General features: G+C 46.4%; 1 protein-coding gene across 8 annotated transcripts in view; it reads left to right on the top strand.

Moving 5' to 3' along the window:
* The window catches only part of mllt3 (MLLT3 super elongation complex subunit), a 174634-nt gene that overhangs the window by 27139 nt on the left and 123922 nt on the right, over window positions 1-23573 (top strand). Inside the window, exon 1 of one of the 8 annotated variants that reach the window (XM_085983990.1) lies at window positions 3545-3567. The exons of the other annotated variants lie outside the window; for them this stretch is intronic. The gene's annotated coding sequence lies outside the window, so the exon portion shown is untranslated. Of the gene's footprint in view, window positions 1-3544; window positions 3568-23573 lie in introns of those variants that run through there. 8 annotated transcript variants of the gene reach the window in all.

The following is a 23573-nucleotide window of genomic DNA, read 5'->3' as shown; positions in this document are numbered from 1 at the left end:
TTTATAAGATGTGAATATAATCATATGCATAACATAGTATATCCAACTCCATGTATGGGACCATGTAATGGAGCAATAGTTGTCACAAAAAAATCAAATTTCAAACTTTCCTCATGACCACAGAGAATTTTTGTAATTTTGCATTTGATTTGCAATGCATAGGATGCTCCAATTTCTGACTTTCAAATCAAATTTTTGGTTTGTTACAACATTTATTTCTATTTTACAAAAGCTTTTTGTGTCCAACTCTAGCTATGCTCTTTCCATGCTACAGTATTTAGTTTCAGATTAGGTCTTAATTATTGTCAGTATTTAAATTAGTAGCCCCAATAATTTAACCCCACACAGAATACTGCATGTATGACTGGGAGGGAGGGGAGATTGGATTCTTTACACCTTTTACAGGCGTGTGATTTAGTCAGTGACTATTCTTTCAGTGTGTGTAACATGTAATGTTCTTTTGGGTCAGTTCTGCACAGAGCAGGATGTGTGTGTTTACCAAAAATTTCATTGTTAGTGTTTGAAACTTTTAGTTCCAATTATGAGGTGATGATGTTGAAAGCAATTTTGTCCTGTGATTTCAGTTAAAGGCCTAGTTAGAAAGTCAGAAATGTTAAGACTTTAGCCATGCTTCCAAGAGGCCCAGATGCTTACCCCACTTAAACATTGAATAACATAGCACTAATTTACTGCTGTCTGTGGAAATCGTATTGAATATGATGTTGCAGAGAGAGATTATGCCTACTTTAGTGGGCCACACACAGAAAAGTCTCATGGAATGGCAAAGCTTTTTTTCTGTGTAAGAAGAGAGCTTTCCATATGGTATGATTTGAAAGACCTCCAGTACTTTTTAAAAAGCTGAACCTTCGGTACACTTCAAACCTGCAACCAACGCCGTTAATTACATGCAGGCTGAAACCAAATCAAATGCCCGAGACTCTGGAGTGTTGCATAAAACTGGTGACAGGTTTACACGGACCCCGTGGATCGTGAACCAGTTAAAGTAAAGTCGTCTGTGAGGTTGTAGAAATGCTGGCCATCAGTCTGGGCTATGACCTAAAAAGGCATACTGATGTCTTGAAGTTTGTTTTTTCAAATAAATATGAAGATGGTGGAGACTCGTGCTCACAGGACCATTTCCTAAGATAAAGTACTTTGGCGCAAAAGCAGTTACCTCATGACTTACTGTAAAATCACTTAAGGCCCAGATTCCGTTGTTTCAATCTAGTTATACTACCTCTAAGAATAAATTATTTGGGAAGTTGTAGTTCATTCAGGGCCCTAAATTCTAATGTTGCTGAGTTTGAATTTAACACATTATGAACTGGGTAGTCAGAGATGGGTTTTTATATTTAAAAAAAAACCAAAGCCATGAATTAGTCTTCCGTCTGAAATGTTTATCTTAGAGTAAAAACTTGTCTGTAATAGAATGATGATGAAAGCCTTAAGGTTTACAAGTAAAGAAAATTTCAGAACCGGCTTTTAATAGAATTAACAATACTGTACAGGAAATTGAATCATTCAGTAAGGAAGTAGAATTGAGTTGATTGCAGTCATTAATGCTGTTTTAATGAGGGTTGTATCATGGAATGTTACCCAGCAACAGAGATTTCCCTAGTGTGCTAATTATGCAATGCGAATCTGAAGTTCTGAACAAACCGCTAACGATTGCAGTTAAAGATGCTTCGAAAGCTGGAATTATGTGGCAGAATTAATTTGTGTTTTCCTTGGGTAACTTGGAAAACAATTTTTTTATTGATGGTAAAAATATAGTCAGTACAAGATGGCTTTTGGCTTGGGGTGGGGGCGAAACATTCGTGTCTGTCTTAACTTTGGAAGCTAATCCCACCTGCATTTGCAGCTCTGTCTTGGCCAGACAACTTCAACATTGTAATATATGTATTAAAATGGTGGCCAGCTGCAAGTTGATGGTGTAAGCTTTGCTGGAATGAATATCTTGAGTATACTGATTCTATTGCTTAGAGAGGTAATGGTCCAGACCTGTTGCGGTTGCAGCAAGAGTAAACTTTGCAAGCATAAGCATATACTGGCTTAGCTTAAAATACATACTTTCTTATTTGATGCTGCATCCATTTGTGTAATTAAATGATCTTGTCATTGATTAATGGATTTTAGGGTGAGCTAACTTGAGTTGCACTGCAGCTGGATGCCCAGTTATGAATTGTGGAGTAAACCTGTGGTTAAATTGGTTCCAAAAGGATTTCCGAATCAGCCCTGGTATCCATATTGGTATCGTCATGGTTCAGGAGCACTCTGCTAGGCTTCTCCCAAAGGCTCAGTGACTTTATCCAGTAAAACTCGAGATTTGATTCCTGATCTCAATCAGGTGACAGTAGAAGTTGGCCTTGGCAGCCTCTGGGTGAGAAGAAAATTGACCAAGGAACTTATCCAGTGACCCCTGCTGGATATATGGACAAAATCAGGTTCGAGGGCAAAACTCCCATGGTTGGATAGCTTGAATATGCACAGTGCCAAGGTTCATACATGAATAGTCTAATTGGTCAAGGTACCAATGGGAGTCCAGTGCCTGCAGAACTCTACCCTGTCAAAAATTTGATTTCTTTTAGGAGAGGAGATAATTGGCGTGGCAATAATGAGAGAACACCCTGCTCATATAAATGAGCAACTTGGTTAATATCTGACTGTGTTCTGCAAACTCATTATAATTTAGCTACCCATTAAGTATAATGCAATAACAAAAGTAATATCTGTCATCATTTAGAGCTTCACTGCCCACTAGCGCACAGAGCTTGAAGCATATGGGGTAGATTTTATAAATGGGTGCTCCTGCTGTAGAACTTCGCATACCAAGGATGTACATTTTGGGAATTTAGGGATGAAGTTTAGCCTTCCCCAATGTGACTTTCCTCACTAAAATTAGAATCAATGGACAGAGAATGATGCAGCCCACTGACTTCCACAACTGAGTTTCTGGTAAAATCTACTCCAGAGTAATCTGTTTCTGGGATTTTCAATAATGTTGCTTTTATAAACCTTCCATCGAACAGTTTATGAAGCGCTTTGAGACGTGTCTGAGATGTTTAAAAGCGCTGTATACATGCATTTTTAGCTATGTAAATGCAAGACTTTCTTCTGTTTGTCTTCTCCTAACCCTAAAACATTAGTGTCTCTATTAATGTCTCTCAATGTCTCTCTTAATCGCTCCTGCTTTCTATCCTATCACTGACCTTCCCTTTTGTTCTTTCATCCCCTCCCCCTTTTCCCAGCCCCTAACTTGCTTCACAATTTATTCTTTTTCCTGCTTTTTTCCAGTTCTGACGAAAGGTTCTCGACCTGAAACGTTAACTCTGTTTCTCTCTCCACGGATGCTGCCCTGGCCTGCTGAGTTTTTTCCAGCGTTTTCTGTTATTTCTGTTAACTCTAAATCTGTGTTCCTGTTCCTACTTACTAGTGCATGTTAAAGCTACAATTGAAACAGCAGCCAAAAAAACTATATTGATGCTTATAGTTATATTAATTAGCTGCAACTTTACAGTTCTGCTTTTGAAGACCTTCGAGGAATATGTTGATGACAGCAATGTGAAGGTGAGGGTCATTGCATCTTCCATTCTGCAATACATTTCATTTTCAAATTTTAATGTATGAGATCCACATTTGGAAGATGACTCCCCTCCCTTGAGTGTGTATTTGTTGCAATTTCAGATTTCTTTTTGAATTAGCTCCTCTGTTTGCCTTTGGGGAAGGCGGGGGTGGGGGGGAGCCATATCTCCCGTCTCGCAGATCACCACAATCTGGAAGAGCGGCTAGCAAGGTGAGCAGGTAGCCACTTGTATGCGGCTCGCTGGAGCGCAAAAATTTGTCAGGACTCCGGCTCAGTCTCCCAGTCCCAGGAAATCGTGATCGCCCTCAGCCGATGGATTCACAAGCCTCCGCTTCGCACCCTCTCAACAGACTTCAGTCAAACGGGGTCAGTTTCACCTCGTGTTATCGTGCCTTGTAATTGACACAAAGGAACAGTCTCACCCTGTTCCTGTTGGGTTGGTTCAAGGGTATCGAATCTGGATTAAAGCACAACAGGTTCGCAGTGACATCATGTACGGTTTCTGTCTGGAGGAGTCGCCAGTTTTATCAGCAACAATAGAATACAGGTGTCAACCTTGGGTCGGTGGCAGCACTCGCCTCTAAGTCAGGAGGCTGTGGGTTCAAGTCCCATTCCAGTGACTTAAACACATAATCTAGGCTGACACTAGAGTGCAGTACTGAGGGAGTACAGTACTGTTGAAGGTGCCATTTTTCAGATGAGACATTAAACTGAGGCACTTTTTGCCCTCTTGGGTGGATGTAAAAGATCACATGGGGCAAAAAAATGGAAATCTAGGCTAACAGCAAGTAATTGATGTACACGTGTAGATGCAAAGCAGTAGGTACAGCAAACAAAGAAAGACTTGCATTTATGTAGCGCCTTTCATGACCTCCAGACATCCCAAAGTGCTTTACAGTCAATGAAGTACTTTTGAAATGTGGTCACTAGTTAGGTCAGAGTTTACACAAACCTATGTGCTCCACTCTAACTTAATGGCTGCTGATGGAGATTATCATGACAAGTAACATTCGTGCCACACAAGTGCCAGGCAGTGACCATCTTCAACAACAACAACAACTTGTATTTTATATAGCGCCTTTTAATTTGTAGTAAAACGTCCCAAGGCGCGTCACAGGAGTGTTGAGACAAAAAATTGACACCGAGCCACATAAGAAATTAGGGCAGGTGACCAAAAGCCTGATCAGAGGTAGATTTTAAGGAGCGTCTTAAAGGAGGAAAGAGGAATAGAGAGGCGGAGAGGTTTAGGGAGGGAATTCCAGAGCTTAGGGCCTACGGAACAGAAGGCACAGCCACCAATGGTTGAGCGATTTATAATCAGGAATGCTGAAGAGGGCAGAATTAGAGGAGTGCAGCTATCTCTGGGTTGGAGGGGTGGTGGTGGTTGTGGGGTGAAGGAGATTAGAGATAGGAGGAGCAAGGCCATGGAGGGATTTGAAAACGAGGATGAGAATTTTAAAATCGAGGCATTGCTTAACCGGCATTGCTTAACCGGGAGCCAATGTAGGTCAACGAGCACAGGTGATGGGTGAACAGGGCTTGGTGTGAGCTAGGACATGGGCAGCCGAGTTTTGGATTACCTCAAGTTTACGTAGGATGGAATGTGGGAGGCCAGCCAGGAGTGGGTTGGAATAGTCCAGTCTAGAGTTAACAAAGGCATGGATGAGGGTTTCGGCAGCGGATGAGCTGAGGCAAGGGTGGAGACGGGCAATGTTACGGAGGTGGAAATAGGCGGTCTTAGTTATGCTGTGGATATGTGGTCGGAAGCTCATTTCAGGGTCAAATATGACACTAAAGTTGCGAACAGAGGGACTAACCACCTCCCCTTGACATTCAATGGCACTACCTTATCGAATCCCTCGCCATCAACATGGGGGGTGGGGGTAAGAGTCACCATTGACCAGAAACTTAACTGGACCAGCCACATAAATACTATGTCTGCAAGAGCAGATCAGAGGCTAGGTATTCTGCGACGAGTGACTTACCTCCTGACTCCCCAAAGCCTTTCCACCATCTACAAGTCAGGAGTGTGATGGAATACTCTCCACTTGCCTGGATGAGTGCAGCTCCAACACTCAGAAGCTCGACACCATCCAGGACAAAGCAGCCCGCTTGATTGGCACCCCATCCACCACCTTAAACATTCACTCCCTCCAGCTGCAGTGTGTACAATCTACAAGAGGCACTGCAGCAACTCACGAAGGCTTCTTCGACAGCACCTCCCAAACCCGCGGCCTCTAAAACCTAGAAGAGCAAGGGCGGCAGGCACGTGGGAACACCACCACCTCCAAGTTCCCTTCCAAGTCGCACACTATCCTTACTTGGAAATATATCGCCGTTCTTTCACCGTCGCTGGGTCAAATCCTGGAACTGCCTCTAAAGGGAGTACCTTCAGCACAAGGACCACAGTGCCACCTTCTTGAGGGCAATTGGGGATGGGCAATAAATTCTGGCCTTGCCAGCGATGCCCACATTCCGTGAATGAATTTTTTTTTAAGTCTAGATTTTTTTTTTCAGGTTCTATCCTTCAAAATTAGCCTCAATTTCTGAGAACATTTTCTTTGAGTCATCCTCTTTCATGTGTCCAGCAGCAAAGTCTAGAATTTTCCACCAGTTTTTTTTCATTTTTGGATTACAGCCACTTTAGACCTCCTTTTTAAATCTGATACGGGCTTGAATAACAGAGCAGACTATCCATTTTAAAATGAACATAATCTGCCTTCTAGTGAGAGACACAGTTCTGGCTGATGCAATCTGAAGTAAACTCTACCCTTTAAAGTGAGTTGGCTAGCTGATTTTCTCCACCCTGCTTTCCCTTCCAGTGAGCATATTTAGAAGAATTTCAGTAGATAGCCAGCAACATTGGACTGACCTCGCCCATAGAGTGAATGTATTGAGGCCTGAATAGAAACAAAAACGGTTGTTTAACTTTGACCTGTAGACCGACAATAAAGTAACATCACAGAATCACAGAAACCCCACAGTGCAGATAGAGGCCATTTCGGCCCATCGAGCCTGCACCGACACATATCCCACCCAATCCCCGTAACCCCTACACCAACACATATCCCACCCTATCCCTGTAACCCCACGTATTAATCCCCCTAACACTAAGGGTCAATTTATCATAGCCAATCAACCTAACTCGCACATCACCTGAATGAAATGGGAAGCTCATTTGAACGATGTTTGTGTTTTTAGTTTTAGTTTTGCATTTTTTGTATTGTGTTTTTAGTTTATTGCAAAGAAGCATTCACATGTGAATGTTAAAATTCCCTTCTAAGAAGGGACTTTTTAAGCAAAGGAGTTTTGTGCCCTTGAGCAAACTTTGGAGAAGATATCCTTGATGACAGCAGGAATGTTTCTGTGGAGTTTTGGGGGGAAAGAGATGCTATCATTTTGGAATCTTGTTTAATGAGAATTACAACTTTTTGCTGAATTGCTTTTCAACAACTTCTACTAATTTGCTTTAAGAATGGAAATTTCAAGTATATGTTGGGATTTCAGTTTAGGTTTAAAGTGCTTTACCCCATCCTGAAAAGTTGGTGTTTATTTCAATAAAGAAAGAAAGACTTGCATTTATACAGCACCTTTCACGACCACCGGACGTCTCAAAGCGCTTTACAGCCAACAAAGTACTTTTTGAAGTGGAGTCACTATTGTAGTGTGGGAAACATCAAAAAGAGGGGTGGTGAGTGGACAAGGTTTTCAAAAAAGAACTCCACGTATTTACCCGCTATACCTGTGCTGTTAAATTTGTGATAAAGCTTTCAACTTGGCTCAACAGCATCAAAGAATTTATTCAGTTTGTCAAATAAAACTGGAACAGACCAGTTAAATAACAACACTGCACTTCATTTGCACCCAAATATACCTTTTTAACAGAAGAAACCAAAGCACTGGTGAAACCTGGATTTAGTGCAACCAAAAAATGGCTAAAATATACACAAAGATGCATTGGGTTGGGGGGGGGAGGGGAAATGGAAAACTTAAATGTACCATTTGTAAATGGAGCCATGGTAGCTATAAAACCATTGACTGGTCGTCTAATAAACTAGCTTAGGTCCGAGTCATAGTGGAGGTTGCAGCTTCTTTCTGGACACTACTTTGCTCCTGTTCTCTAATTTGCGATGCCTGGCTGGCTGCTTCTATTTAATGTGCTGCAACAAAAATGAATTCAAATGCTGAGGTTCCACTTGCTGCTAGATGCCACTGATGCTGCTATCTAATGCAAAACATTGGCTTTCTTGAGGTTCTGATATGGCAATTAACTCCAATTTCTCCCACTGGAGATTGGGCGTGTGCCTCATCAAAACATATACATTTTCCAATATAGATATGAGCAGTGGGACCCCTGACTAGTTTTCCTTGTTCTCTGCAAGTATGGGGACACTGGCCAATTATATCCATTCTGCTGCCAACCTAGTTGAGATCAGCTGACTTGGCACAGACTAGGGATTGAAGCTAGGACCTTCTTGGTCTCTGTGGCTCTGTATCACTGGGTGGTGCATTTGCTGTAAGTGATTTACCTTTTTTATATATTAGTGATTGTGTCTGGCTATTTAAAAAATTGATATTTTTTGTCCTAAAATAATGACTGGGAGCTGACCCACAAACTACATCGCAGCTAAGGGTACATTAGAACTCTGATCCAATTCTTAGTGGCCATTTTGTGGCTGTATAATCCTGTTCTCTAATTTGCCATGCCTAGCTGGCTGCTTTTGTATGCGCTTTGCAAGAAACCAAAGTACCCAGTGTGTACGAGATGCTTGCCGACAATTTAGTCAAATCTACTGCTGGTGGGGAAGAGTGGGTGTATGTGCTGTTCAGTAGACTAGATTAAATGCATTGGTTTCTGGGGTGCTATGCTTGGTACAGCAGTTACAATAAGAGTATCTGTGTAGATCGATTTTGCTAGAGTTTTTTTAGGTGTGATGATTTTAGGTTTGAAGTACTGTAGTATTTGATGGTTTAGTGCTAAGAGCCAAATGATGCACTGAATTTACTGCTGCATCCACATCAGTATCAGATGACCTGATAACCTCCATGTATGGGAAAGCAATGGGCTGGATTATCCAAGCCCCGAGGAGGTGGGCATGGAGGTGGGACAGCCGGTAAAATCTGAGAAAGTGGGGGCGGATGGCAACCCCGCCTCCGTGCCCTTTTTGCCAGGAGGCGGGAAGATGTGCAGCTTCAGGTCCCATCTCCTGGAGGCAGGAAAGGCATTTAATCCTTTTAACTGCCTGTTAACATAGTTAACAGGCAGAAAAAAGGATTAGTGCCATTTTACTTTCACAGGTGAAGGCTTCCCGACCTCGGAGAACCCCGCCGGGTTGGAGGAGACGTGGAGGAGGTCTGCGCTGGTCGGAGGCACCTGGAAGTAAGGTATAGAGGTGAGTGATGGGTGCAAGTGTGGAGTGGTGAGTATGTAAGGTGAGTGAGAAGTTTAAAAAAGTGTGAACTTACCTTGTTTTTCTTTCTACAGCTTTTAGCCGTGCTGGATGGGGAGAGCCGATATTCTCCTTGTCAATTTCACATAATGGCTGTTGGATCCTCCAATCTTACAGACATGTGAAATTTACAAAGTTGAAAGGTTTGATGAGTCCTCACCACAAAGCCTCATCAAACTGAAGCTGTCAAACACTGCCATTCTGTTTACAGAGCATGTCTGATGTTGACATGATCTGTCAGTGACTCCCTAATTGGCCTGCTGAGCCCGCAGGGCAGGCTTAACCAGCTCAATCGGGAAAATCCCTCTGATTGGTCAGGCGAGGATGGAGGCGGGACATTGACACGACGAGCAGCTGTCTCGCCTCCATTCACAAAATCCAGCCCAATGTATCTTTGCACAGCAGTTTTAAAGTTCATGCATAATGTTTTTTGGGAACATACTACAGTAAATGTATGGCATCCAAATGCTAAGAAAATGTTCATGAGCAAGAGTTTTTTTGGAGGGGGAGGGTAAAGAAAGCACTTTATATTGAGCTTTGACAGGCTTGTTTTGACAGTGTGGCCAGCTGTGTCTGTGCCGTTTTATTAATTTAATTTGAAGTAGATTTAAATGTCCAAGTCCAAGAGACCACTAGGCACTGAATTTACACACTATGCATGTCAAACGAAGTGGAGTGAGACCACCATAAACCTCTCTTTTTCCCTCCCCACTCCTGTCTGTCTGCTTTGCTCCAAAGATCTGGTCCTAATTCTGGGTTTATTCTAGAACTTTCACATCACTGCCTGCAATGCAGAACATAATGTGGTGCTACTAGTTACCTTTTTCTCTTTTCCAGTTCAGATTTTTTTCATTTGCGGTCTGGGCTGAATTATGTTATCGGCAGCAGTCCTGTTCCTATGTATGAATATGATTATGATAAAAGCTGTTTTTAATCCTGCAAGGTTATAATAGTAAGGATTTAGTGGCAGCAGTTTAGGAAGACTGCACAACATTAATGCAGAAGGATGATGGTGTACTGCTCTGGCTCAATTAAGTTTGCAATTTTTGTAAAACATTTACTAAGGGCATAATGGAAAAATTGGCTTGGTTTATTTTTGAATTGAATCTTCAAAGGTTTTCACTCGAGCTTCCTTTTTAGGGAGGTACAGGTAGACTACCCTTTATCCGGACTTCCGAAAACCGAAACCCTCTAAAAACCGAAGGTTTTTTCGTTCAGCGTAAGTCGTGCGTACGACTTACGCTGAACGAAAAAACCTTCGGTTTTTAGAGGGTTCCGGTTGCGGAAGTTCGGATAAAAGGTAAGTCGTGCGCACGACCCCCCCGACAACCGCCAGCGCCGACCCCGCCAGCCCCGACAACCGCGGACCCCGCCGGCCTCGACAACCGCCGACCCCCCCCCCCCCCCGCGGACCCCGACAACCGCCGACCCCGCCAGCCGCCGACCCCCCCGCGGACCCCGCCGGCCCCGACAACCGCCGACCCCGCCAGCCCCGACAACCGCCGACCCCCCCGCGGACCCCGCCAACCGCCGACCCCCCCCCCCCCCCCCGCGGGCCCCGACAACCGCCGACCCCCCCGCCGGCCCCGACAACCGCCGACCCCCCCCCCCCCCCCCCCCGCGGACCCCGCCAGCCGCCGACCCCCCCCCGCGGACCCCGCCGGCCCCGACAACCGCCGACCCCGCCAGCCCCGACAACCGCCGACCCCCCCCCCGCGGACCCCGCCGGCCCCGACAACCGCCGACCCCGCCAGCCCCGACAACCGCCGACCCCGCCAGCCGCCGACCCCCCCGCGGACCCCGCCGGCGCCGACCGCCCCGACCCCGACTGACTTACGCTGAGCGTCAGCGTAAGTCGTGCGCACGACCCCCCGCGGACCCCCGCCGACCCACCTTCCGAAATCCGAAATTCTCCTTTATCCGAAACTCAGCTGGTCCCGAGGTTTTCGGATAAAGGATAGTCTACCTGTATTGTAGCTTCAGTCACGATGAGGGAGAAGGGGATCACCACTAATTGTTGTTTTCCATGGTGCCACCAATATATCCATAAGCACAAGGTGTCCTGATTCTGCCTGCTTAGAAGGCGTAGTTCAGGTGTCGCAGTTAAACATGAAAAGGTGACTAAATAATGCACTGTAAAGGCTATAAAAAAAACGCACCTGTTTGTGCAGTATCTATTTAAACTTATCTATAATGACATTGTGTTATCATACCTAAAGGAATGCTTTGTTCCATCTCTTTCGCCATCTGAAGGTACTAACACTTGTAATAAGAAAAAGAATTCGCACTTGTAGAGCACCTTGTGTCCTCGGGTCATACTGAAGCACTTTACAATCAGTGGATTGCTTTTGAATTGTGGCAGCCATTTCCACAGGGTCCCACAAACTGCAAATGAATGACTGACTGACCAACTGGCGGTGTTGGTTGGAATGTTGTCCAAGACACTGAACTCCCTGTTCCTCTTTTGAATAGTGCCAGGTGGAGATTTTACATCTATCTGAGCAGGCAGAGGGGACCTCTGTTTAACACCTGCTCCAAAAGACAGCAGCTCTGACAATGCAGCATTACCTCAGTACTGCACTGCAAGTGTCTACTGTGATTATGGGCTCATGGCCATATTGAGACTTGAGCCCCGAACCACCTGACTCGAGGCAAAAGTGCCACGAACGGAACCAAGCTAATGCTTGTTCAGTTCCATATATCCTAGCAGGTCCGATTTGTACTGCAATTGCTAACCTGAAATCCGCTGACTTGCCAGTTAAACCTGCAACCTCAGTGTGTGTTGGTATGTAAATGTTCTTGAATTTTTTTTAGTAATTATGTTCAGTAACTTGTACACTTTTTTACAATAAATAACTACCTTTTAAAAGAAAAGCATCAGTGCGCTCTTGCATTATTCGCTGCATTGCCCCGTCAATCTACTTATTTAATTTAGCTATATGCAAGTTTAAAAAAAAATGCAATGGAAAAATGTATATAAGAACATAAGAAATAGGAGCAGGAGTAGGCCATTCGGCCCTTCGAGCCTACTCTGCCATTCAATGAGATCATGGCTGATCTTCTGCCTCAACTCCATTCACCGGCCCTATCGTCATATCCCTTCATGCCTTTACTAGTCAGAAATCTATCGACTTCTGTTTTGAATATACCCAATGACTGAGCCTCCACAGTCCTCTGGGGTAGAGAATTCCAAAGATTCACCACCCTCTGTGTGAAGAAATTTCTTCTTATCTCAGTCCTGAATGGCCTACCCTTGAACCAGGGGCCACAGACTCAGGATGTAGACTCCCCAGCCAAGGGAAACATTCTCCCAGCATCCACCCTATCGAGCCCTGTAATAGTTTTGTATGCTTCAATGAGATCCGCTCTCATTCTTCTGAATTCAAGAGAGTACAGGCCTAGTTTACTCAATCTCTTCTCGTAAGACAGTCCCGCCATCCCAGGAATCAATCTCGTGAACCTTCGTTACACTCCCTCTATGGCGAGTATATCCTTCCTTCGATAAGGAGACCAAAATCTTACACAATACTCCAGGTGTGGTCTCACCAAGGCCCTATATAATTGGAGTAAGACTTCTTTACTCCTGTACTCAAGTCCTCTTGTAATGAAGGCCAGCATACCATTTGCCTTCCTAATGGCTTGCTGCACGTACACATTCACTTTCAGTGACTCATATACAAGGACACCCTTGTCAACAGTTGAGCTACATACTTAAGGACACTAAAGTTAATGTAATAGTCTTTTAGATATGTCACTATTTAAAAATACTGCAATTATCTGGGTGTGGATGACTTGGACAACTGCTCCCTTAAAGTATAATATTTTGAAATTGTTCATTTTTCATTTGGCGGTGGTACTTTAATTAATGCTAAATCTGTTTTGGGGGTACGGTTGCGTAGGCGCTATGTTGTTGGACTAGTAACCCAGAGGCCTGGCAGTTTGAGAATTTGAATTCCGTTTATTTTTTAAACTGGGAATGAAAAGCTGGTATCCAAAGTGTCTGATTGTCATGAAAACCCGAATGGTTCATAAACGACCTGCCAGCCTCCTTCTTAGGCAGTCCCTTGGAACCGAGGATGACTTGCTTCCACATTAAAAATGAGTTCTCAGGTGACTGATGAGTCCAATGCAGGACCTACAGTCTCTGTCACAGGTGGGGTAGATGGTGGTTGAAGGGGCGGGTGGGTGGGGTGCTTGGGTTGATGTGTGCTCCTTGTGCTTGGCTTCTGCTTGCTCCCGGCGAAGAGAATCTCGGTGTTCAGTGCCTTCCCGGTAGCTTCTCCTCCACTTCGGGCGGTCTTGGGCCAGGGATTCTCGGGTAGCAGTGGGGATGTTGCACTTTTCAAGGAGGCTTTGGGGATGTCCTTGAAGCGTTTCCTCTGCCCACCTGGGGCTCTCTTGCCGTGTCGGAGCTCCGAGTGGAGTACTTGTTTTAGGCATCTTGTATCGGGCATGCGGACGATGTGACCCGTCCATCGGAGCTGATTGAGCGTGGTCAAAGCATCGATGCTGGGGATGTTGGCCTGAGCAAGAACACTGACATCGGTGCGCCTATCCTGCCATCCTTACCCGATATGTGACCCCAGTCCTACAACAACTTGGTTAACTCTAGACTACCCTCCGAAGTGGCCCATCAAGCCACTCTATTGCATTGAACCACTACAAAGAATAAGACCTTCACCCGGATAGCAGTGGTTGAAGATGGTGGCGGTCCACCGCCATCATCTTCTCGGGGCTACTCGGGATGGGTAATAAATGGTAGCGATGCACACATCCCAAGAATATTTTTTTTTAAAGTAGAAATAAGTGCGTAAAGATTTAGCAGGCGCCGTTGGGATACTGTTGCACTAAAGTATACATGGGCCCTGAATTTGCTGGTCGGAGGCTTCCCACAGGCGGATGCCTCCGACCAGCGAAAAATCTCCGAAGTTACCAGATGGTCCCGGAGGTTCGGACACTTGCGCTCCTGGGCCTCTATGCGTATGCCTGTGTAGAGGCCCACATATCTTCGAGGCGCAGGCGGTTAGCAAGCGCCTCTTGGATCACGTGGGCCAGTCCAACCAATGAACGAAAGATATCCCCATTCGTACTTATGAGGACTCCGTATGTACGGCACCTCCATAAGTATGAATGGGAATACCCCCCAAAATACACGTACACGTCAAATAAAAAAAATAAAAAATCAAATCACATTTAAAATTAATCAAAATTGCATTTAATTAAATATTTAAAACAAAAATGTAATATTTTGAAATTACATGTTTTAAAGGGGCTAAAAATAAACTTGTGTAGGAACGGAGGCTCCTATCTGAATAAGGTATTCGACTCGAATCAAATCAACAGTTTTTAATGAACAACGAAGTTAACAGGGAAACTACAGGAGAAACGGTACACAGGTCTATTCAGCTTGCTGGGCACTCGACGACTACTGGAAGATTCTGGAAGCTGATGTCATGACGTCATCGCGTTCTTCGTGCCACTGGTGGTCACGTGATCGGCATCATGACGTCATCACGTGGAGTGCAGGAAAACACAATACAGTACAGTTAACAGGCAGTTTAAAGGTGCAGTCCGCGGCTGCACTACACTGTAGTTAAAGGGATTATTACTAATTGTTCTGAGACCCTTGGTGGCTCCGCCACAGGCGCCCCCCCCCCCCCCCCCAGAATCCACTTTAACGGACATTGTCAACCGAGTAGGAGGCTTAATGATCCTGGCCGAACGGCGATGAAACTCAGGCAGCGGAAACGGGGCATTAGTAGAAGAACCAGTGCCGGATTGCGGCAGAAACGGCGTCTCGGGCGGGGCAGAAATGGTAGGCAAAGGTGCAGGCGCGTCTGAGGCCGAATCGGGCTGTTCGGTGGGCTGGTGCACGGCTGGTCTGGCGGCCAACGGCGGTTGGCCGCGGCGAGGCGGTTGGGCAGCCACGACAGGCTCACTCCGATCCAGGTGGGCTGGTTTGAGCCGGTCGATAGAGACGGTATCAGACTTTCCACCGACTTCGACTGTGAAAAACTTTCACCCCGATGAGATGACACGAAAAGGTCCGGTATACGACGGCTTGAGTGGGTCTCTGTGACCGTCCTGTCGAATAAAGACATAGTCCGAACTCATGAGCTCTGTCGGGACGTGAGGCCTCTGCAGGTCATGCTGCGAGGTTGGGATGGGCAGGAAATTCCTAGCCGCCTCCTGATGAAGTAGGAGCTGTTGAGCTGCGGACCATGGTTCGGTGTGGAGGGAGAAAATCACCTGGCACCCTGAGTGTCTGGCCATAAACCAGCTCAGCTGATGAAGACTGAAGATCCTCCTTTGGTGCTGTCTGGAGGCCTAGTATCACCCATGGGAGCCTGTCCACCCAGTTGGGTCCCCTCAAGCTGGCACGGAGGGACGCTTTGAGAGACCGATGGAACCTTTCGCACAGACCATTCGCCTGTGGATGGTACGCGGTGGTACGGTGCAGCTTGGTACCCAGGCCTTGTGCCACTGCGTTCCACAGCTCTGATGTGAATTGCAGTCCGAGGAGATGTCCGATGGCACCCCGAACCGAGCCACCCACGACGAAAGAAATGCCCTGGCGACGTCTGCTGCGGTGGTAGCGGCCAAGGGAATCGCCTCTGGCCACCTGGTGGTCCAGTCTACCACCATCAGGAGGTGTGTGAATCCAAGTGACCCGGGAAGGGGACCTACTAAATCCACGTGAACGTGGTCGAAACGGCGCTCAGGCACCGGGAAGTTGGCCACCGGAGCCTTGACGTGACGGTGGACTTTGGATTTTTGACAATCGACGCAATTGTTTGTCCAGTCCCGGCCGTCCAAATGCATGCCTTTCCAAACGAATTTGCGGGACCGTAGCCGTTGAGAAGCCCGCATCCCCGGGTGAGAGAACCCGTGGATTGCCTGGAATACTTTCATGTGCCATTCGACTGGCACAATGGGCCAGGGCACTCCCATGGATGTGTCGCACAAGAGCGTGGTTCCTGCCGCTTGAAACGGCACGTCTGCAACCTGCCAACTGGAAGGCGTGGTCCTAAACGCTGTACTTCTGGGTCTGCCAGTTGATCCTCTGCCAGTCCAACAAAATCTATGCCCAGGTGGACTGCCTGGACTGGAACCCGGGAAAGGCAATCTGCCACGAGATTATCCTTGCCTGACATGTGCCGCAAATCCGTCGTGAATTCAGATATAAACGTGAGGTGGCGCTGCTGCCGAGCTGACCAAGGTTCCGCTGTTTTGGCCATGGCGAAAGTGAGCGGCTTGTGGTCCACGAATGCAGTGAACGGACGGCCTTCTAGGAGGAAACGGAAATGCCGGATGGCCAAAAACAGGGCTAGCAACTCTGTCAAAAGTGCTATCCTTTCGCTCGTTCTTGCGCAGTTGGCGGCTGAAAAAGGCTAACGGCTGCCAACCCCCGTCGACCCACTGCTCCGATGGCGTAGTCGGAGGCATCCGTAGTGAGGGCAACAGTCGCGCCCGGGAGTGGGTGTGCTAGCATAGTTGCATCCGCCAACGCCGCCTTGGTATCGCGGAACGCCTGGTCCATTTGCAGTGTCCAAGTGAGAACATCCTTGCCCGACTCCTTTTTAGTGCTTCGTACAGAGGTTGCATTAACCGGGCCGCTTTGGGGACGAAACTATGATAAAAATTTACCATCCCCAAGAACTCTTGCAGGGGTTTGACCGTGCGAGGCCGCGAGAATGCGGTAACTGCCTCTACCTTGGTGGCTAGCGGGACGGCGCCTTCTGGGGTAATCCTGTGTCCCAGGAAATCAATGCTGGATACTCCGAACGTGCCTTTGGCCGGATTGACAATAAGGCCGTGTTGGCTGAGTCGGGCGAAAAGTGTACGTAAATGGGCCATGTGAGCTGTCGTATCCTTGCTGGCTATTAGGATGTCGTCCAAATATACAAAAATGAAGGGCAGGTCCCGTAATAGAGTCCATCAAATGCTGGAATGCTTGAGCTGCGTTTTTCAGACCGACTGGCATGCGGAGGAACTCAAAAGCCGAACGGAGTGATGACTGCCATTTTGGGGACGTCTGGAGGGTGCACCGGAACTTGGTGATATCCACGAACGAGATCCACTTTAGAAAATATAGCGTTGCCAGCCAGATGTGCCGAAAAATCTTGGATGTGGGGAATAGGGTACCTGTCCGGTGTCGTGGCGTCGTTTAAGCGTCTGTAATCCCTGCAAGGTCGCCATCCGCCGCCTGGTTTGGGTACTATATGCAGTGGGGAGGACCAAGGGCTGTCCGAACGCCGGATGATCCCGAGGCGCTCCATGGTCTGGAACTCGGCCTTTGCGGCTGCCAGCTTGCCGGCTTCTAATCGCCGCGCCCGAGCGTAAACGGGTGCTCCGGTCGTGGAGATATGGTGCTCCACCCTGTGCCGTGTGCTTGCAGCCGAAAAAGTGGGCCTGGTGAGCTCCGGAAATTCGCCGAGCAGGCGCGTAAACCCGTCTTGCGACGGAACCGCACAGGACACTGGCGGTGCTGTGGTGGCAGGGCACTGCGTGGAAAGTGGACGCATTAATGAGTCGGCAGTGATGGACGTCGACCAGCAGACCGTTGGCGCAGAAAAAATCAGCCCCCAGGATGGCCTGTGAGACCTTAGCTGTAATAAAGTCACAGACAAACGCTGACTGGCGAAGGTTAAGTTTACCGTCCGTTTCCCGAACGTACGCATGGCAGCGCCATTTATTGCCACCAGGGAAGGCCCCTGACCGCCGGATAGTAGGTCCAGCTTTGAAGCTGGGAGGATGCTGCACTGTGAACCAGTGTCGCACAGGAATCGTCGGCCCGTAACGGAATCCGTAACATAAATGAGTTTGCCTGCCGCCATAGCTAACTTGCTGTGCTTTTTAAACCTTGTCGTCCGTCCGGGAGGATGCGGGCTTGTTGGAGTTTTTTTTTCTTGAGGGAAACTGCAAGGAGGCCGGCAGCATCGAGCTTTGGCGCCAAAACGGGTGTGGTATGCGCACCATCCTGCTGGGGGAGGGCTGGGCTTCGCTCGCGTGGGGGACAGGCGCCTCGTGGCTGCACAACATTGCTGAGTAACAGTAAATATCTTGTCTGCCTCTGCAGCGAGTTCAGCACCGTCTGTGATGGCAGTGTTGGCCAAGGCCGCCTGAACCGGTTCGGGTAGCTGGCAGAGGAAAAACTCACTGAATTAAAAAACATTGGGGTTCTGCGCCCAACAGCGTGAGCATTTGACTCATCAGCTCTGACGGTTTTGAGTCCCCGAGGCCGGGCATGGAAATAAGCTTGCGTGCCTGCTCCGACTTATTAAGATCAAATACCTGTAGCAAACGGGCTTTAAGCGCTTCGTACTTGCCCTCCTCCGGTGGGCTTCCAAGGATGCTGACGACCCGCGAGGCCGTGGCACTGTCGAGAGCGGCAACCACATAATAATAACGGGTCGCATCCGCTGTGACCTCCTGGAGAGCGAACTGTGCTTCTGCCTGGAAAAACCATGCTGCTGGCTGCTGTTCCCAGAACTGCGGCAGTTTAAGGGCAACGACGTTCGTGTTCATCCTCGACGAAAGTTGTCCGACGAGATCGGGGTCACCAATGTAGGAATGGAGGTTCCTATCTGAATAAGGTATTCGACTCGATGAATCAAATCAACAGTTTTTAATGAACAACGAAGTTAACAGGGAAACTACAGGAGAAACGGTACACGGGTCTATTCAGCTTGCTGGGCACTCGACGACTACTGGAAGATTCTGGAAGCTGACGTCATGACGTCATCGCGTTCTTCGCGCCACTGGTGATCGGCGTCATGACATCACGTGGAGTGCAGGAAAACACAATACAGTACAGTTAATAGGCAGTTTAAAGGTGCAATCTGCGGCTGCACTACACTGTAGTTAAAGGGATTATTACTAATTGTTCTGAGACCCTTGGTGGCTCCGCCACACTTGCCTTATTTCACAGGTTTTTAAATGTATAAATGATTGGAAAAAAATGCATTTTTCTGTTCTTGAGTCTTACGTTGGTAAAAGCGGGCCTTGCGCCTGCTTTTACCAGGCATAAGAATTTCATGGGCATTCGCTGGGCAGAAGTTAGGCAAAAAGTGCAACTCTCCGCCTGCAAAGGCCCTTTTTTCCAGGGATGCAGATCATCTGTCCAGAAGATTCTTGATGGATCGCAAGTTCCGGGTTTTAGAGTATGCGCTTTGCATGCCTAAACCCGGAGCTTGCGTGGCCCCTACGGGCGCGTGCACACCTCGTATACACCTGTAAAGGTCAAAAATTACAGCCTGTAGAGCATACTTTAAATACTTTACAGATATAGGTGAAGAACTTGAATGGACTGTGTTGTAACTCCACTGAAAATTAGAACGAAGAAGCGCCATGCAGTTAAATATTTGTACCAAATTTTGGAGGTGTTTTTATTGATTTTGTTTTCATCTGGCTGTTAAGATAACCAGTGATGCGATGCTTAAAGTGCTGCAAATGACTGAAAGCTTGCACATATTATTACACACAGTAGGCTCATCATGCTATGTATAGCTATCCCTGTACGATACTTGTGAATTTTCCCACTAAAGGCATACAGCTTGAGGCTATAGAAGGAAAAGTGTGCTTGGGGAGACGGTCATTCCCAAGCCATGCAAAATAATTTTTAGTGAAATGCCCCCAAGGTTTTGCAAGTGATTGGCAAGAGCTTTACACTTTTTAGTTTGTTGTGTGAAATGCAGTTTATTTTTATTAGTATATTTGTTGAGAAACCTGACCAGTGTAGATTTAATCCTAGAGAGAATGTGCTAATACATTGACATAATTTAAAAAAAAAAAAAAAAAAAAAATATTGGAATGCACTGTTGAGTTCTGTAGCTGTTGATATAAAGATTATAATGCGTCAGTTACTATTGTGATAAAACAGCAACTTGCATTTATGTAGAAAACTTCAACAAAGCTTTCCCCAGGTGCTTCACCGAAGCATAATTGGTCATAAATTGACACCAGGCCAAAGGAGACATTAGGAAGGATGGCTAAAAGCATGGTAAAAGAGGTGGCTTTAAGGAGGGCCTTACAACAGTGACTGCACTTCAAAAGTACTTCATTGGCTGTAAAGTGCTTTGAGACATCCGGTGGTCATGAAAGGCGCTATATGAATGCATGTCTTTCCTTCCTCCTTTCCTTTCTTTCTTGAAGGAAAAGATAGAAGAAAGGTTTAGGGTGGGAATTCCAGAGCTTGAGGTCTAGACGGCTGAAGGCACGGCAAACAATAATGGGCCAAAGGGCGTGGAGTATGTAGAAGTGGCCAGAGTTGGTGGAATGTAGAGTTCTCTAGGGATTGCACAGTATAGGAGGTTAGAGATGGGGAGGGATTTCACCATGAGGATGGGAATTTTAAATTTGAAGCGTTGAGACCGGGAGCCATTATAGATCAGCAAGCCTAGGGATGATGGGTGAGTAGGCCTTGGTGTTGGTTATGTGGGCAGCAGAGTTTTAGATGAACTGAAGTTTATGGAGGATCGGGTATGGGAGCCCAGCCAGGAAAACATTGGAACAGTTGAATCGAGATGGTAAATGCATGGATAAGGGTTTCATAAGCAGATGGGCTGAGGCAGGAACAGAGATGGGCTATGTTATACAGATGGCAGTAGGTGGTCTTTTATGATGGAGTGGATAAGGGATTGGGAGTCCAAGGTGGCAAACGCTCTGGCTCAACATGAGATCTTAACAAGGGAATGGAAGTGATGGAGGATGTGTGGAGTTTGTGGCGGGGCCTAAGATGATGGCTTCCCAATGCTTAACTGGAGGAAATTACAGCTCATCTCGAAATGGATATAGACAAGCAATCAGGCAATGAAGGGGTCGAGAGAGGTGGTGGTGAGGTAGAACTGAGTGCCATCAGAGTATATGTGGAACCTGACTCCATGTCTTCGGATGATGCCACTGAGGGGCAGCATGTAGATGAGGATCAGGCTGGGGCCACGAATAGATGCTTGAGCAATTCCAGAGGTCATGTTGCAAAAGTGGGAAAAGAAGCCATTACTGGAAATGCTCGGGCTGTGATTGGATAAGTAAGAGTGGAATCGAGCAAATGCAACCCCCGTCAGCTGAGCAACTGAGGAGAGAAACGAGGGAATCTTGCGCTTTGAGGGACAGATACCTTTTTATGCTTTACTAGACTGTCGCTAATTCTAGCAAAAAGCTCAGTGGATCATTTTCTTTTATGTTGCAGAATGACGAATTGATTTTTTGAGGATTTGTATATCAAAGGGCTCCATTTCCAACTTCAACACACTTTTGTAATAGTGATGAGAGCAGAACTAGTAAACTGTGGTCTGAGCATTAATTAATATATTGAAGGATGCAATTAAACTGTTTGCCACTGATGCGCTACTGAAAATTCTGCAATGTTGTAATATCACTCCAATTTTCTCCTGATCTGATTCTTGATTGCAGTTTTGTGAGACCTCCTTGGGAGGGCTGTTTTAAATCATTCAAATGTGACCGGGTGTGGACTAAAACTCCAGTGTGGCGTTAAGTTGGGTTTAAAAAGTGCTGAGGCAGTCCAGTCCGTTGGACCTCTTGGGTTCTTCAAAGTAGTTCTTGAGAGAAGAGGGTGCTTTTGACAGCCTGCTCAGATCATTAAAATAGTCACTGCTCGGGACTGACTGTGTATCGATGTAAAGGCACACACATTGTGTACTCTATTGCAAACACATGTATTTTGTAGTCAGTGAACATAACTGTAGAGTCATGCTGGCTGCACATCACACTCCAAGTACCAGATTACGACGAGTAGCGCAGAATAATCACGGCATAAAATTACTAGTGGGGGAAGCATTACAAAATAATACAAGTTATAAAACTCTTTTTGCTTTTTTCGCCAGTCTTTCGCTTTATTGATAAAGGGTACAACTTGCCTCAGGACAGATTAGTCTGCTTTCAGTTTGTGTTCCCAATTGTCTTTACCCTTTTGATTTTATTTAAAAACTAGGTATGAATTTCTCTAATATATAAATAGACGTGCAGACTTCCCACATCCTGGTTTTGTGGCCGTTGTCATCGGTAGACCAGTCACACTGCAAACGCTCTGTCTCTCCCTCGGATTGATCTGACACCGATAGTTGTTGAGCACACGGACGTGGCAAAGTTAGATTGTAGTCTAAATGGGCAAAATGCAAGTTTTAGAAACCCTAATGATACACTAACATCTCTGCTTAATGAAGGAGAATTGCACAGGCAATTCCTGGTATTGGGACCTTTTTTGGATTAATTGAATGATAATAGACCGATGTGCGTTATTGCAGAGTAAGAACTTATGAAAAGAACGTTGCCTTGGGAATCAAATTGAATGAGATTGCAATGAGTGTCTCATAGAAACATAGAAGATAGGAGGAGGAGTAGGTCATTCGGCCCCTCGAGCCTGCTCTGCCATTTAATGAGATCATGGCTAATCATCCAAATTCAGTACCCTGTCCCTGCTTTCTCCCCATATCCCTTTAGCCTTAAGAAATATATCTAACTCCTTCTTGAATATATTTAATGAATTGGCCTCAACTGCCTTCTGTGGTAGAGAATTCCACAGGTTTACCACTCTCTGGGTGAAGAAGTTCCTCCTCATCTCAGTCGTAAATGGCTTACCCCTTATCTTTAGACTGTGACCCCTGGTTCTGGACTCCCCTGCCATCGGGAACATCCTTTCTGCATCTAGTCTGTCTAGTCCTGTTAGAATTTTATACGTTTCAATGAGATCCCCTCTCATTCTTCTAAACTCTAGCGAATATAAGCCCAATCGACCCATCTCTCCTCATATGTCATTCCTGCCATCCCAGGTATCAGTCTGGTGAATCTTCGCTGCACTCCCTCCATGGCAAGAACATCCTTCCTCAGATAAGGCAACCAAAACTGCACACGGTACTCAAGGTGTGGTCTCACCAAGGCCCTGTACAACTGCAGCAAGACATCCTTGCTCCTGCACTCGAATCCTCTCGCTATGAAGGCCAACATACCATTTGCCGCCTTAACCGTCTGCTGCACCTGCATGCTTACCTTCAGCGACTGGTGCACAAGGACACCCAGATCTCGTTGCACTTCCCCTTCTCCCAATCTATTGCCATTCAGATAATAATCTGCCTTCCTGTTTTTGCCACCAAAGTGGAAAACCTCGCATTTATCCACATTATACTGCGTCTGCCATGCATGTGCCCAATCACCCAACCTGTCCAAATCATACTGGAGTTTAGAGTCATAGAGTTATACAGCACGGATAGAGGCCCTTCGGCCCATCGTGTCCGCGCCGGCCATCAAGCCCTGTCTAATCTAATCCCATATTCCAGCATTTGGTTCGTAGCCTTGTATGCTATGGCATTTCAAGTGCTCATCCAAATGCTTCTTAAATGTTGTGAGGGTTCCTGCCTCCACAACCCTTTCAGGCAGTGAGTTCCAGACTCCAACCACCCTCTGGGTGAAAAAGTTCTTTCTCAAATCCCCTCTAAACCTCCCGCCCTTTACCTTGAATCTATGCCCTCTAGTTATTGACCCCTCTACTAAGGGAAAAAGCTCCTCAGCATCCATCCTATCTA

This window comes from Somniosus microcephalus, chromosome 1 (genome assembly GCF_052327205.1).
Source record: "Somniosus microcephalus isolate GS21.2 chromosome 1, FLI_Smic_1.0, whole genome shotgun sequence".
Classification (NCBI taxonomy): domain Eukaryota; kingdom Metazoa; phylum Chordata; class Chondrichthyes; order Squaliformes; family Somniosidae; genus Somniosus; species Somniosus microcephalus.
Note: the sequence above shows the minus strand (reverse complement) of the source record. Positions and strands in the feature narration are given on the sequence as shown.